The following is a 14842-nucleotide window of genomic DNA, read 5'->3' as shown; positions in this document are numbered from 1 at the left end:
AGAAAGTAAAATTTGCTATTGAGTCTGAATCTGATGGATAAGAATGAGGGCTGGTTGTAGCTTTTCCTGGGCACCTGAGAAGTTCCTTTGCTTAAAGCAGAAATATCTAGAGAGAAAAAACACTTAGACTTAGAATGACACAGTAAAATCTGTTGCCAAAAGAGAGTGTTTATCACTATGGGCATGAAAGGTTATTTTTTTTTATCTTTGTTCCTTAGTGACAGCAGGATAACCACGATCACATTCTGGAAGGTTGTCTCCCGGTTTCATTGCAGCCATTCTGCTCTTCTTTTTTTAAATAAACATTTTATTAATTTTCTAGTTTTACAGTCAAATACTTAATAGACGTGTTGTCTGGGTCCATTAGTAATTCAGTGGTATATATTAACTTCTTCATTCTAGATCCAATGTTACACCATAAAATGTTTCCTCTCTTCTTCCGGTAGTACCTGTTTTCCCACACTAGGCAAATAGAATTCTTGTCGTTGTCAATAAATATATAACTAAATGTAAACATCTTTGTTACATTTTTCTCATAATATCAACAATGTCAGTTTTAGATAACTTTTCTAGCCTAAACATATCTTAATTGTGTTTGCACTTAATATCCATATATTCAATCGGTATCCTGGTTTTGCTTTTTTTTTTAATTTCCCATCAGTATTCAAAATGTCTCTATTGTTTATAATTTCCAAGTAAGTTATATTTGGATAACCAAAAGCTTCCTATGGAAATGTGTCCTTCTCAACCTGCCTCCAGAAGTGGTGAATGCTCCAACACTGGAAATTTTTATGAAGAGACTGGACAGCCATTTATCTGAAATGGTATAGGGTTTCCTGCCCTGAGCAGGGGAGGTGGGGTTGGACTAGATGACCTCTAAGGTCCCTTCCAGCTCTATTTTATACTACTACTACTACTACTATTATTATTAAACTTTTATTCATAAAATATGAAACTCAAGTCAACTGAACACTCACATTGACTGGCACTTATGGTTGAGATGGGTTGCTGCCAGCATCCTAGGTATCAACCAGGTATCTCCTTAAAATGTAAGATGTTCCGAGTAGCGCAGTTTTTTGTAGCTTTGCTGGAGTTATTGCAGGAAGCTGCAGTTTCTTGATGTGTTTATTTATTTATTTATTTATTTATTTATTTATTTATTTATGTTGTTGTTGTTGTTGTTGTTGTTGTTGTTATTATTATTATTATTATTATTATTATTATTATTATTGTATCCCAAACCAAATGTTCACTGTATTTTCTTCCACTGTTAATAAGGAAAAACATACATAAGGAGAAACTATTCCCCTTTTAGCTTTTGATTTGTGGTTAATTCAGGATTCGGGGGAAATGTCCCTTTGACCGGCTCCTCCGGGTCAAGCCTGTGCTCCAGCTCAAAATATGGAGTTAGTTGTGTTGTTTTGTGGAGGCTGTGCCAATAGCAAGTGGGAGGCCTTGGGGCAGGACTTTGATTCTCTTCACGCCAAGCCCAGCTGGTAAAAGCAGGAGAGTCTGCCTCCTTATGGACACCTTTCATCAACCCCTGATCAGGAATTCTAGGGAGTTATTATGATTCCTACAACTCAGTCCTTTTTTTTCCTAGGGGCACTCAGCGTACACCTTTGATAAAGGAATGTACATAATAAGCAAACACCCATAAAACTGAGGTTAGTCAAAGCAGCAGAGTCTGCCCTCCTGTGGCCAGTGTGTGCTGTAACATTTGGCCAAGACGCCCTGGAGTGGCTTATTTTTATTCTTTCATTTCCTTCCTTTGATGAAAGCTCGAAACAGCCACAGAAGAGGCTGGCAGGAATACGAAAGATAATTCCAGGAGCTAAAACTTCATTTCTAAATAGGACACTTGAGGATGGCAAAATATGGAATGCTGCCCTCCTGTGGCCAGATAGGTCCATGGCATTTTTCCTAAGGTACAGCAGGAGAGAGAGAGAGAGAGAGAGAGAGAGAGAGAGAGAGAGAGAGAGAGAGAGAGAGAGAGAGAGAGAGATAGATCTCAAAAATAATTTTATGAAAAGTGCAAAAATAATTTCATTGGAAGTTTATTTTGGTAGAACAGATGTTTCTGAATACACCAAAACCCCAAATCCTTACAAAAGATGATCCCGGCGACTTCAGCAAAAGAGCAGAAGCACAAGGTGCCCAACAGGTCCAAATTCCTCACTGCGGTATCACAAATATAGTTGCAAGTAGTTCCAAACACTTTATTGTTTAACACAAGCATCACATCTTCCAAGCATAACCCAGCTGAAGCAATTTGTACAACAATTCAAAACATAATACAGTCCTAAAGATAAAATACATAAAAATACCATCCAATATTTTAAGGATAAAAAGTCACATTTTTATCATTGTAAAAAGTACAAAAGCATTGATAAAATACCATGATGGGGTTAAATAGTTCACTGATCTAAAATGACATTTTTGATAAAAAAAATTGAGGTGGAAAAGAAACAACAGTTGTCATCAAAAGATTTCTCTCAGAAGAAAACAAAACACAACTTCAGTGTTCAAATACATGAATATCACAACAGGCATCTCTTGCTGAAGAGATGGTGATAAGAACGGATACATAAAGGATACATTAAAACAGGCAAAAGATGAAATATCTTGTCTACCATAAGCATCACAACTACTTAACAACAGTAAATCAGGAGTAAAACTCAGCTTTATTACAAAAAATACATATCAGACAGAATGTTACCAAGTCTGAATCCCATTTAGAGATATTTCAGAAACAAAAAGATAAACGTGTGTGTGACAGAAGAAATCAAAATTACTGAGCTGATAGCCACATACTGTGTGTCATGATTATTTACCAGTCAAAACATAACTTACACATTTTAAACAACAGCCAAGGATAAAATTATTCCCAGGTGGAAAAATAGAAATCTATTACCAAGTACTGGCCACACATTGGTCACTTAAAAGGGCCAATGAGGTTTTATTTCTGGTTCTAAGAACCATTGCCATGGCTAAATTTATGCCAGGCAGAAAACTATAAAATCTATTACCAAGTACTGGCCACACATGTCATTTAAAAGGGCCAATGAGGTTTTCCTTCTGGTTCTAAGATCCATTGCCATGGCTAGATTTACGCCAGGCAGAAAACTATAAAATCTATTATTAATCTCCAGCACACCCAGCATTAAAAAGGGCCAGTGAGATGTTTTCTGGTTCTAAGAACCAACCTCATGCCTCAATTAAGCCAGGCAAGAAATCTACTCAGGGTTTCAATGGCCATGTCTAGAATTAAAAAGGGCCACACAGAATTATTTTCCGGTTTGAGGACCTAATGCCTCACCCTAGCAAAAAATTAATTTATTGAGAAGGCAATACCTCATAACCAAGTTTGACACCAGATTTACTTTTGCTTCTAAGAGATCGGGCTGCTACTGACATTATTTCTCAGGGTATGAGGGTGGGAGGGAAGCGATCCAAAAGGATTCCCTTCCAGTTTGAGACTCAGCTGGGGATCCTCAGGGACCGGGAGAGGCTTCCAACCGGGGGCTGCTGACTCCTCCAGTGTGGTTCGCCCCGGCTGCTCACTCAGGGACCGAAAGGGCCTCCCTCCCAGTGTGAGTCCCACAGAGTGTCTGCTCAGGGACCGAATGAGCCTGGGAGCCGACTGGCTGCCTTCTCATTCAGGGTGGGGGTCCCAGAGTGGTAACTCAGGGTCTAGAAGACCCCCCTCGGGAGGGGAATGGATGCCTCCTTCGTCTGCTGCCACTCGCCTCAGCCCATTGACAGGCAGCTTCCCTCCTCCGCTGCCCTCTCCCAGCCAGTCACTACCACCAATGGGCCCTTGGCCCTCTGCCCGGCCAATTCACCCAACCCTTTTTCTCCCAGGCCATTGGCTGCAGGGATAAGTAGCCCCCAGCCCATCGGGCGGCAGGCCGAAGCCGCGGTGCTGCGGGGGCAGCGTGTGATGGGGGATCGCAGGGCCTGTGGGCTGGGGCTGCTCCCCGGGAATTGGGGCCTTGCAGCTCTCTCGCCAGGACCGGAGGGAGGGGGAGTGGTGGCAGGAGTCACAGCCGCTGGGGCCACTGGGGGGGGGCAGTCGGGCAAGTGTGTGTTGGGGGGGACCAGGGAGGGGCGGGCACCTCAAGAGGGCTTCACACAGACAGCTTGGCTTGCAACTCAAATGAAAGAGGGGAGGAGCAAGGCCGGTGGGGGGGGCAGGCTGGGGGGATGTGCAGGCAAACAGCAAGGCCAGTGTGGCTTTTGCCTGCACTTCCCTCCCACGATGCTCGCAAATGCAGAAGCCCCCCCCAGCCCTTGCCATTCACATGCGCTTGCCCCTCCCATGTTGCTCGCAAATACAGACCCCCCAGCCCTTGCCATTTGCATGCGCTTCCCCCTCACACGACGCTCGCATAGACCCCCCAGCCCTTACCATTCGCATGTGCTTCCCCCTTGCACGATGCTCACAAATAGACCCCCCCAGCCCTTGCCATTCACATGTGCTTCCCCCTTGCACGATGCTCACAAATAGACTCCCCCAGCCCTTGCCATTCGCATGTGCTTCCCCTTCACATGACGCTCGCAAATACAGACTCCCCCAGCCCTTGCCATTCGCATGTGCTTCCCCCTTGCACGATGCTCACAAATAGACCCCCCCAGCCCTTGCCATTCGCATGTGCTTCCCCTTCACATGACGCTCGCAAATACAGACTCCCCCAGCCCTTGCCATTCGCATGTGCTTCCCCCTTGCACGATGCTCACAAATAGAACCCCCCAGCCCTTGCCATTCGCATGTGCTTCCCCTTCACATGACGCTCGCAAATACAGACTCCCCCAGCCCTTGCCATTCGCATGTGCTTCCCCCTTGCACGATGCTCACAAATAGAACCCCCCAGCCCTTGCCATTCGCATGTGCTTCCCCTTCACATGACGCTCGCAAATACAGACTCCCCCAGCCCTTGCCATTCGCATGTGCTTCCCCCTTGCACGATGCTCACAAATAGAACCCCCCAGCCCTTGCCATTCGCATGTGCTTCCCCTTCACATGACGCTCGCAAATACAGACTCCCCCAGCCGTGGCATTCGCATGTGCTTCCCCCTTGCACGATGCTCACAAATAGAACCCCCCAGCCCTTGCCATTCGCATGTGCTTCCCCTTCACATGACACTCGCAAATAGACTCCCCCAGCCCTTGCCATTCACATGTGCTTCCCCTTCACATGACGCTCGCAAATAGACTCCCCCAGCCCTTGCCATTCGCATGTGCTTCCCCTTCACATGACGCTCGCAAAGACTCCCCCAGCCCTTGCCATTCGCATGTGCTTCCCCTTCACATGACGCTCGCAAATAGACTCCCCCAGCCCTTGCCATTCGCATGTGCTTCCCCCTTGCACGATGCTCACAAATAGACCCCCCCAGCCCTTGCCATTCGCATGTGCTTCCCCTTCACACGACGCTCGCAAATAGACTCCCCCAGCCCTTGCCATTCGCATGTGCTTCCCCCTTGCACGATGCTCACAAAGACTCCCCCAGCCCTTGCCATTCGCATGTGCTTCCCCCTTGCACGATGCTCACAAATAGACCCCCCCAGCCCTTGCCATTCGCATGTGCTTCCCCTTCACATGACGCTCGCAAATAGACTCCCCCAGCCCTTGCCATTCGCATGTGCTTCCCCCTTGCACGATGCTCACAAATAGACCCCCCCAGCCCTTGCCATTCGCATGTGCTTCCCCCTTGCACGATGCTCACAAATACAGACTCCCCCAGCCCTTGCCATTCGCATGTGCTTCCCCCTTGCACGATGCTCACAAAGACCCCCCCAGCCCTTGCCATTCACATGCACTTGCCCCTCCCATGTTGCTCGCAAATACAGACCCCCCCAGCCCTTGCCATTCACATGCGCTTCCCCCTCGCATGACGCTCACAAATACAGACTCCCCCAGCCCTTGCCATTCGCATGTGCTTCCCCCTTGCACGATGCTCACAAATAGATCCCCCCAGCCCTTGCCATTCGCATGTGCTTCCCCCTTGCACGATGCTCACAAATAGACCCCCCCAGCCCTTGCCATTCGCATGTGCTTCCCCCTTGCACGATGCTCACAAATAGACCCCCCCAGCCCTTGCCATTCACATGTGCTTCCCCTTCACATGACGCTCGCAAATAGACTCCCCCAGCCCTTGCCATTCGCATGTGCTTCCCCTTCACATGACGCTCGCAAATAGACTCCCCCAGCCCTTGCCATTCGCATGTGCTTCCCCCTTGCACGATGCTCACAAATAGACTCCCCCAGCCCTTGCCATTCGCATGTGCTTCCCCCTTGCACGATGCTCACAAATAGAACCCCCCAGCCCTTGCCATTCGCATGTGCTTCCCCTTCACATGACGCTCGCAAATAGACTCCCCCAGCCCTTGCCATTCGCATGTGCTTCCCCTTCACATGACGCTCGCAAATAGACTCCCCCAGCCCTTGCCATTCGCATGTGCTTCCCCCTTGCACGATGCTCACAAATAGACTCCCCCAGCCCTTGCCATTCGCATGTGCTTCCCCCTTGCACGATGCTCACAAATACAGACTCCCCCAGCCCTTGCCATTCGCATGTGCTTCCCCCTTGCACGATGCTCACAAATAGACCCCCCCCAGCCCTTGCCATTCGCATGTGCTTCCCCCTTGCACGATGCTCACAAATACAGACTCCCCCAGCCCTTGCCATTCGCATGTGCTTCCCCCTTGCACGATGCTCACAAAGACCCCCCCAGCCCTTGCCATTCACATGCACTTGCCCCTCCCATGTTGCTCGCAAATACAGACCCCCCCAGCCCTTGCCATTCACATGCGCTTCCCCCTCGCACGACGCTCACAAATACAGACTCCCCCAGCCCTTGCCATTCGCATGTGCTTCCCCCTTGCATGATGCTCACAAATAGACCCCCCAGCCCTTGCTATTCGCATGTGCTTCCCCCTTGCACGATGCTCACAGACCCCCCCCAGCCCTTGCCATTTGCATGTGCGCGCCCCTCGCACAACGCTCACAAATAGATCCCCCCAGCCCTTGCCATTCGCATGCGCTTCCCCCTCGCACGACGCTCGCAAATACAGACCCCCCCAGCCATCTGTTCACCTGTGCCCCCCCCAGCCCGCCAGCCTAACCCCCTTCACCAGCCTTGCTCCTCCTCCCCTTTCGTTTGAGTTGCGAGCCAAGCTGTCTTTGTGAAGCCCCCTTGAGGCACCCGCCCCTCCCACCCTGGTACCCCCCAACATTCTCTCGCCCGACTGCCCCACCAGCTGTGATCATCACTGGCCCTGTGTGAAATTTGATATTATCCTGCAATGGTAACAGATAGCACTAAAATGTGTAGTGTGATGTGTTAATGAATGTCCTTTACACTTTCAGCGATTCTTCTAAATGTCAGTTGTGATTGAGGTGGTGAAGTAGCACTCTTGATGGAGATCACATTCATCCTTGGGTTCCATTCCTTCTTCTTCCATCAACACTGCAGGCTGACGACTGAGTCTTCTGTCTTCTAAGGCGGTGCAGAGCACATGACCTTGAGATAAAAAAAAACCTAACATTACTTCAGCAGCCATTGGAGTTTTACTTCTAAGAATGCACAGTACACACTGCTTACTATTACTTCAGTTGCAGGTGTTACTTACTTAGGAAGGACCATCAAGTAGTGGAAGACCATCCACCTCCCTCCATATCCTAAAAGTTTGAAGAATACAAGACTCGGATAAAATTACCTCAAACCGAAGGCTAACAGGGCTTGAGCTGGTGACATTTTCATGCTCTCTTCTTTCACTTTTGTTTCTTCCTCTGCCATCCCCAGTAAGTCTTCTCTCTTTCGAGGAACATTTGGCAGCCGGTGTGCCACTGTTCCTCCCCTCCATCCTAGAGATTCAAAAACTACAAAATCTTCTATAGATCAACGGACACACCTAGCATTAAAAAGGGCCAATGAGGTTTTATTTCTGGTTCTAAGAACCATTGCCATGACTAAATTTACGCCAGGCAGAAAAGTATAAAATCTATTACCAAACACCGGCCACACACATGTCATTTAAAAGAGCCAATAAGGTTTTATTTCTGGTTCTAAGAACCATTGCCGTGGCTAAATTTATGCCAGGCAGAAAAGTATAAAATCCATTACCAAGTACTGGCCACACACACGTCATTAAAAAGGGCCAATGAGGTTTTATTTCTGGTTCTAAGAACCATTGCCATGACTAAATTTACGCCAGGCAGAAAAGTGTAAAATCTATTACCAAACACCGGCCACGCACATGTCATTTAAAAGGGCCAATATGGTTTTATTTCTGGTTCTAAGAACCATTGCCGTGGCTAAATTTATGCCAGGCAGAAAAGTATAAAATCCATTACCAAGTACTGGCCACACACACGTCATTAAAAAGGGCCAATGAGGTTTTATTTCTGGTTCTAAGAACCATTGCCATGACTAAATTTACGCCAGGCAGAAAAGTATAAAATCCATTACCAAGTACTGGCCACACTGGTCATTTAAAAGGGCCAATGAGGTTTTATTTCTGGTTCTAAGAACCATTGCTGTGGCTAAATTTATGCCAGGCAGAAAAGTATAAAATCCATTACCAAGTACTGGCCACACACGTCATTAAAAAGGGCCAATGTGGTTTTATTTCTGGTTCTAAGAACCATTGCCGTGGCTAAATTTATGCCAGGCAGAAAAGTATAAAATCTATTACCAAGTACTGGCCACACTGGTCATTACAAAGGGCCAATGAGGTTTTATTTCTGGTTCTAAGAACCATTGCCGTGGCTAAATTTACGCCAGGCAGAAAAGTATAAAATCTATTACCAAGTACTGGCCACACATTGGTCACTTAAAAGGGCCAATGAGGTTTTATTTCTGGTTCTAGGAACCATTGCCGTGGCTAAATTTACGCCAGGCAGAAAAGTATAAAATCTATTACCAAGTGCTGGCCACACTGGTCATTTAAAAGGGCCGTTGAGGTTTTATTTCTGGTTCTAAGAACCATTGCCGTGGCTAAATTTATGCCAGGCAGAAAAGTATAAAATCTATTACCAAGTACTGGCCACACATTGGTCACTTAAAAGGGCCAATGAGGTTTTATTTCTGGTTCTAAGAACCATTGCCGTGGCTCAATTTACGCCAGGCAGAAAAGTATAAAATCTATAATCCATCAATAGCCATGCCTAGGATTAAAAAGGTGTGCAATTGTTCCTCCGCTCAGTCTGCAAAGCTAGAAAACTATAACATCTTTCATCGATCTACGGCCACAGCCAGCATCAAAAAGGGCCACTGAGGTTTTATGTAGGGTTCTGAAAACCATTGCCATGGCAAGAAAACAATACTGCAATCAAGGAACGGTCAAAGAAGCTAACAACAAATCGCGCAACAAAGGACCTCCAAGACCATTTTCAACAACACTGAAAGAAGCTACTCAAACATGAACTGGCAGCAAACCACACTCCCTTCTACTAGCACTGATGATGTTCCCCTGTTGGGTAATGAAACGTCTACAAGATAATCACCAAGCTCAGAGAGCACCAAGGACGCCTTATTTCAACTGTGAGGCGATCCCAAAGGATTGCCTTCTGGTTTGAGTCTCATGAGGGGGTCCTCAGTCACTGGAGGAGGCTTGTAGCTGAGCACTGTTGACTCTTCCAGTGTGATTCGCCCTCATTGCTTGCTCAGGGACCGAAAGGGCCACACAGGGTGACCCCAGAGAGGACTTCCAGTGTGAGTCCCACACAGTGTTTGCTCACGGACTCAATGAGACAGGTAGCAGTTTGACTCCCGGGCTCATTCAGTGTGAGTGTCACAGAGTGGAAGCTCAGGGACTGAAAGACCTCCACCATAGGGGCATCCCCACCATCGCCATGCTTGTTGGTATGTGGAACGCTCTACCACTTTTTACCATTGATACTTTGTAAACATTTTTGCAGGAATAAACATGTTGCAAACAGTAACTGCCAGGCTTCCACATTTTCATGATATACTGGAGAGTGAATTAAACCATGTCTCTTACTGTTGATGTCTTCTTCTTCGTCTATATGGATTCATGCCTTTGAAATAAAAAAATCAACATCACCAAATGACCAACTTATGTTCAGAGACTAGAAAAGCAGTCAAAGAGGATTTTTGTGTTTTATCCTATGAGTGAAAGGACACAATATACAATGAATTGGAACATTGTCCCCTTGAGAATTCCTGAACATATTTTTAATTCTGACTTGCCTTATGGTGGTTTGGTCCTTCTAAAAGAACATGGCTGAGATTACCTCAGATTCCACCAATATTTTAAAAACTGCGTCCTGGCTAAAATTACCTCAAGATTACTTTAAGAGCTGACTTTATTTCAAGAAAGTAAGGTCAACTCCAGGACCTGAAGTAATTTTAGTTAACTCTTGCCTTTAGTTACTTGAAGCCACTAGTCCTCTACATGTTTTGCTTCTTTTAAGGATTTGAGCCTTGACTAAAACTTCCACAGGTCCCAAGAGCTGACTTTATTCAAGAAAGGGCAACTCCAAGGACTGAAGCCATTTTGCCTTTAAGCTAATTTTAATGCTGGTTCACCTGTGGTAGTTTACCCCTTTTAACTACACCTGGCTAAAATTGCCTCAGCTTATTCAACTGCAGTGGTTTGGTCCTTTTTAACAAGACATGGCTGAGTTTACCTCAGGTTCCAGCAAAATTTTATTCTAAGAACTTAAAAGTCCTGGCTAAAATTCCCTCAGGCCCTAAGAATTCCCTTTATTCCTGAGAGGAAGTTCCGCTCCTGAGTCAATTTTATCTTTAAAGCTAATTTTAACTCTTAATTCACCTGTGTTTTGGTGCTTTTTAAAAGAACATGGCTGAGATTACCTCAGGTTCCAGCAAAATTCTAAGAACTTGCGCTTTGACTAGAATTACTTCGAGACACAACGGTTTGCATTATTGCCCGAGGGAAAGACTGAGGTAAGTATCTTTAGTGACCTGTGGTATTGGCGTCCTTTGAATAAAGAACCCTTGAGATATTATCTCAGCCACCCCTGGCGGTTTACTCCAAGGAATACACGCCGCGCTTAAAATTACCACAGGTGCTAGCCTGAACAATAACCTATTAATTAGCTAAAGAACTCACGCTCCCCTCCCTCCGTATCTCACAACGTAGAAAAGTCTCCGCTAAAATTACCTCAAAAGCTCAAAATGCCCTGCCCGGCCTCGAGCTCGAGGACTTGGGCCGCGGGAGCGCCGGAGAGACTTTTTTTTTTTGCCGCCCCCCCCCCCCGGCGCCCCGCAGCATCGTCCCTTTCGGGCACCGAGAGACGCGGTAGCGGCATCCGCTGTCTCTCGCTTTGCTTTTTGCACCTCAGCCTGAGGAGCCCGCCGACTTTTTAAATGTCCCCGCCTCTCGGAGAGGGGACAGACCGCTCAGCCAATCCTAGGGACGCGTTTTCGGAGCAGCCAATCAACGGGCGAAGTGGGCGTGCAGACCAGAGCCCGAGGCGGTCCGAGGGCGCTGGGCGGGAAAGGCGCGCGCTCAAACACAGGTGCGGGCGCTCGGCTGCTTCGCCGGCTCGCGGAGCCGTTGCCATGGTGATGGCCGCGGAGCGAGCCAAACGGCCAGGTGGGCCTGGGCTGCACAGGTGATGGCGATTAGGCGGCTGCGATGCTGAGTGTGTGTGTGTGTGTGTGTGTGTGTGTGTAATGCCTTCTCAAGGCTTCGCCCCACTCGGGGACCCTTGGACTACAAATCCCATCCGTCAGTCAGCCAGCCTGTCTCTCCTTGTGCATGAGAGGCCGGAATAGAGTTGGAGGTTGCCTCCTTCCCCCCCCCCCCGCTGCAAAAGTCCAGTTTTTAAAATATCCCCATCATTTTTGCAGCAGAGAGCAAAGTCATCCAGAGGGTGACTTTGGGCTTCTACTGCTTTGGGTTACAAGTCCCATCAGCCACCTCCAGGGTGGGAAGGGTGTTGATATTGCTCTGTAAACCGCCCTGAGTCCTGCGGGAAAGGGCGGTATATAAATCCAATTAAATAAATAAAATAAATAAAGTAGGAGATACTTTGGACTACAGGTCCCATTAGCTGGCCTTGGGAGGGGGGGTGTTGATGGGAATTGCCACTTTTGCAACAGATTGCCCTTTTGATTGGTGACCGGTCGTTCCCCTCCAGCTAAAATTCAAAGCTCTTTTTCTGTTTTTGTTTGCATCTTCTCCACTCTGTCTCAATCTCGCCAGGCAGCCCTTGGTTTTATTTTGAATTTGTTATTTCCCCCCCCCCAGTCTTTTTTTCTTTAAGAAAAAGAAATCCAGGACTGGTTTGTTTTGCTTTGCTTTGCTTTGCTTTCTAGGGATTCTGCTAAAATGTTATAATATAGTTTCTGATACATAGTGTCTTGCCCAGTGAAAGAAATTGACTCAAATTTGAAACTATTTCTTCTTTTTTCTATTATTGGAACTCTTCCCAGCCACAGTTAAATGTTTTCAAAAGAAGTCAGATACGTTTATATCCCCATCATAAGGATTTTTGTAACTTTTAATGAGACCCCTCTCAACATTTTCCACCACGCTGCGTCCTCCAGATAGGCTACACCAGCTATGGCGAAACTTTTAGAGACCAAGTGCCCAAACTGCAACCCAAAACCCACTTATGTATAGTCAGGTGCCAGGTGGGCATGGTCCACTGGGTGGGCGTGGCCCATTCAGTGGGTGTGGCCCATTGGGTGGGTGTGGCTACGGTGGTAACGGCAGACTGGGTGGGACTAAAAAGTTTTATCAATCTAGTCCAACTTTGTGAGATTTCCCCCCCCCCCCCCCCGCAAGAAGTTGATTGATTCATTGAACCTTTTTTTTTTTTGCACACGGCAGCAGAGGCCTAAAGCGAAAAGGTTTTATAAAAGCCAGCTGAAGGCCTAGGACTGGGGTGACGGCGTTCGTGCCCACAGAGAGGGCTCTGCGTGCCACCTGTGGCATGCGTGCCATAGGTTCGCCACCACGGGGCTATACCATTTCAGACAAATGGCTGTCTAGTCTCTTTAAAAACTTCCAGGGTTGGAGCATCCACCAATTCTGGAGGAAGGTTAATTATTCTAACTGTCAGAAATTCCTTCTTAGTTCTAGGTTGCTTCTCTCTTTGGTTAGTTTCCATCTGTTGCTTCTTATCCTGCCTTCTGCTGCTTTGGAGAATAGCTTGACTCCCTCTTCTTTGGGGCAGCCCCTGAGATACTGGAAGACTGCTATCATGTCCCCCCTCGTCCTTCTCTTCATTAAACTGGACATACCCAATTCCAGCAACTGTTCTTTATATGTTTTAGCCTCCACTCCCCTGATCAACTTGGTTGCTCTTCTCTGCCCTCTTTCTAGAGTCTCAACATCTTTTTGACATCGTGGTGACCAAACTGGATATCTACTTTGTGACAGCCTCTCAAATATTGGAAGACAGCTATCATGTCACCCTTAATCTTTTTCTTTGTTAGACTAGAGGACATATCCAGTTCCTGCAACTGTTCATCATACGTTTCAGCCTCCAGCCTCTTAATCATTGTTCCAATTACTTGAATTAGCCTTACAAAGAATATACGAAATTGTTCTTTTTTTAAAGGTCTAAACTTACAGTATAATCATTATCCTTTGGCTAACAAATTATGTTGTGTTTGAACATAATTGTGTATAATTTTTATTTGTCTGCTATGAACTTAACATACATATAGAACAGAACAGAACCCTGGAGGTCTTCTAGTCCAGCCCCCTGCTCAAGCAGGAGAACCTATACCATCTCAGATATAATCATCATTCTGATGCTTGGCAACTGGCTTCTATTTATGACGGCTACAGTATAATATGATGACTCTTTGCACCCTTCTCACAAGCAGAGTCAATGGGGAAGCCAGATTTACTGAATATCTGTGTTACTAACATAGAATAGAGTAGAGTAGAATAGAAAACTAGAATAGAATAGAATAGAATAGAATAGAATAGAATAGAATAGAATAGAATAGAATAGAATAGAAAAGAATAGATTATAGAATATAGAATATAGAATATAGAATATAGAATATAGAATAGAAAGGGACTTTGGAGATCTTCTAGTCCAGCCCCCTGCTCAAGCAGGAGAACCTATACCATCTCAGACAAGGTGAATGCCTAGTCTCTTGTTGCCGAGAGCTTGCATACAGCTGTCAAGACCATACCCTCCATTTCAACACCTTGCTCTAGCAATACATTTCACATCCACTCAAAAAAAGTTAACCAGAGGCTGGAAAATGGGATTAGAACATGCTTGGTGGCTATGAAGAACCTGAGGCATTTGGCTCTCAATATCCTTGACTGCCCTTTGAACATTAGGACATCTGCAGATAAAAGAGATGTGGGCAGCCCCACCCTTGCTGGTGAAAATCTGCTCTTTGCCCAGGCACAACTCTTGATGGAGCTTGGGTGTGGCTGTGATTTAGTTTGTTTTTGTTGACCATACGATTTGTGGAGCCTTGACCCCAGTTTGGTTTGGTTTCTGCTTGTGTTCCCTGGGTAGATGGGCAGCTATATAAATGTGTTAAGTAAGTAAGTAAGTAAACAAATATTACCATTTTCCCCAGAAACTTTCCCCTGCAGCTTGAGTTCTGGAAAAATAAATGGTTTGTCACCTGAAAATCAGCCACGGTAGGGTCCTGACTGGGGGCGCAGGAAAGGCCTTCATAATATTCCTTTTAAGGTATCACAGTTTCTACCTAGGTTTCCTGGGAGTGCTGTAGACAGAGGATCCTTAAGGGTTTGGGGGCCGCTATTGTGAGGAATTCCTGAAGGGTCCCCTGCAAAGACGGTAGGACCTATATAGCCACTTTAAGCCTGTGCAAGGCATGCATTTTATATGTGATGTATTTAAA

Source organism: Vipera berus, assembly GCF_964194415.1.
Source record: "Vipera berus genome assembly, chromosome: 6".
In the NCBI taxonomy this organism is placed as follows: domain Eukaryota; kingdom Metazoa; phylum Chordata; class Lepidosauria; order Squamata; family Viperidae; genus Vipera; species Vipera berus.
This window is presented reverse-complemented; position numbering follows the sequence as displayed.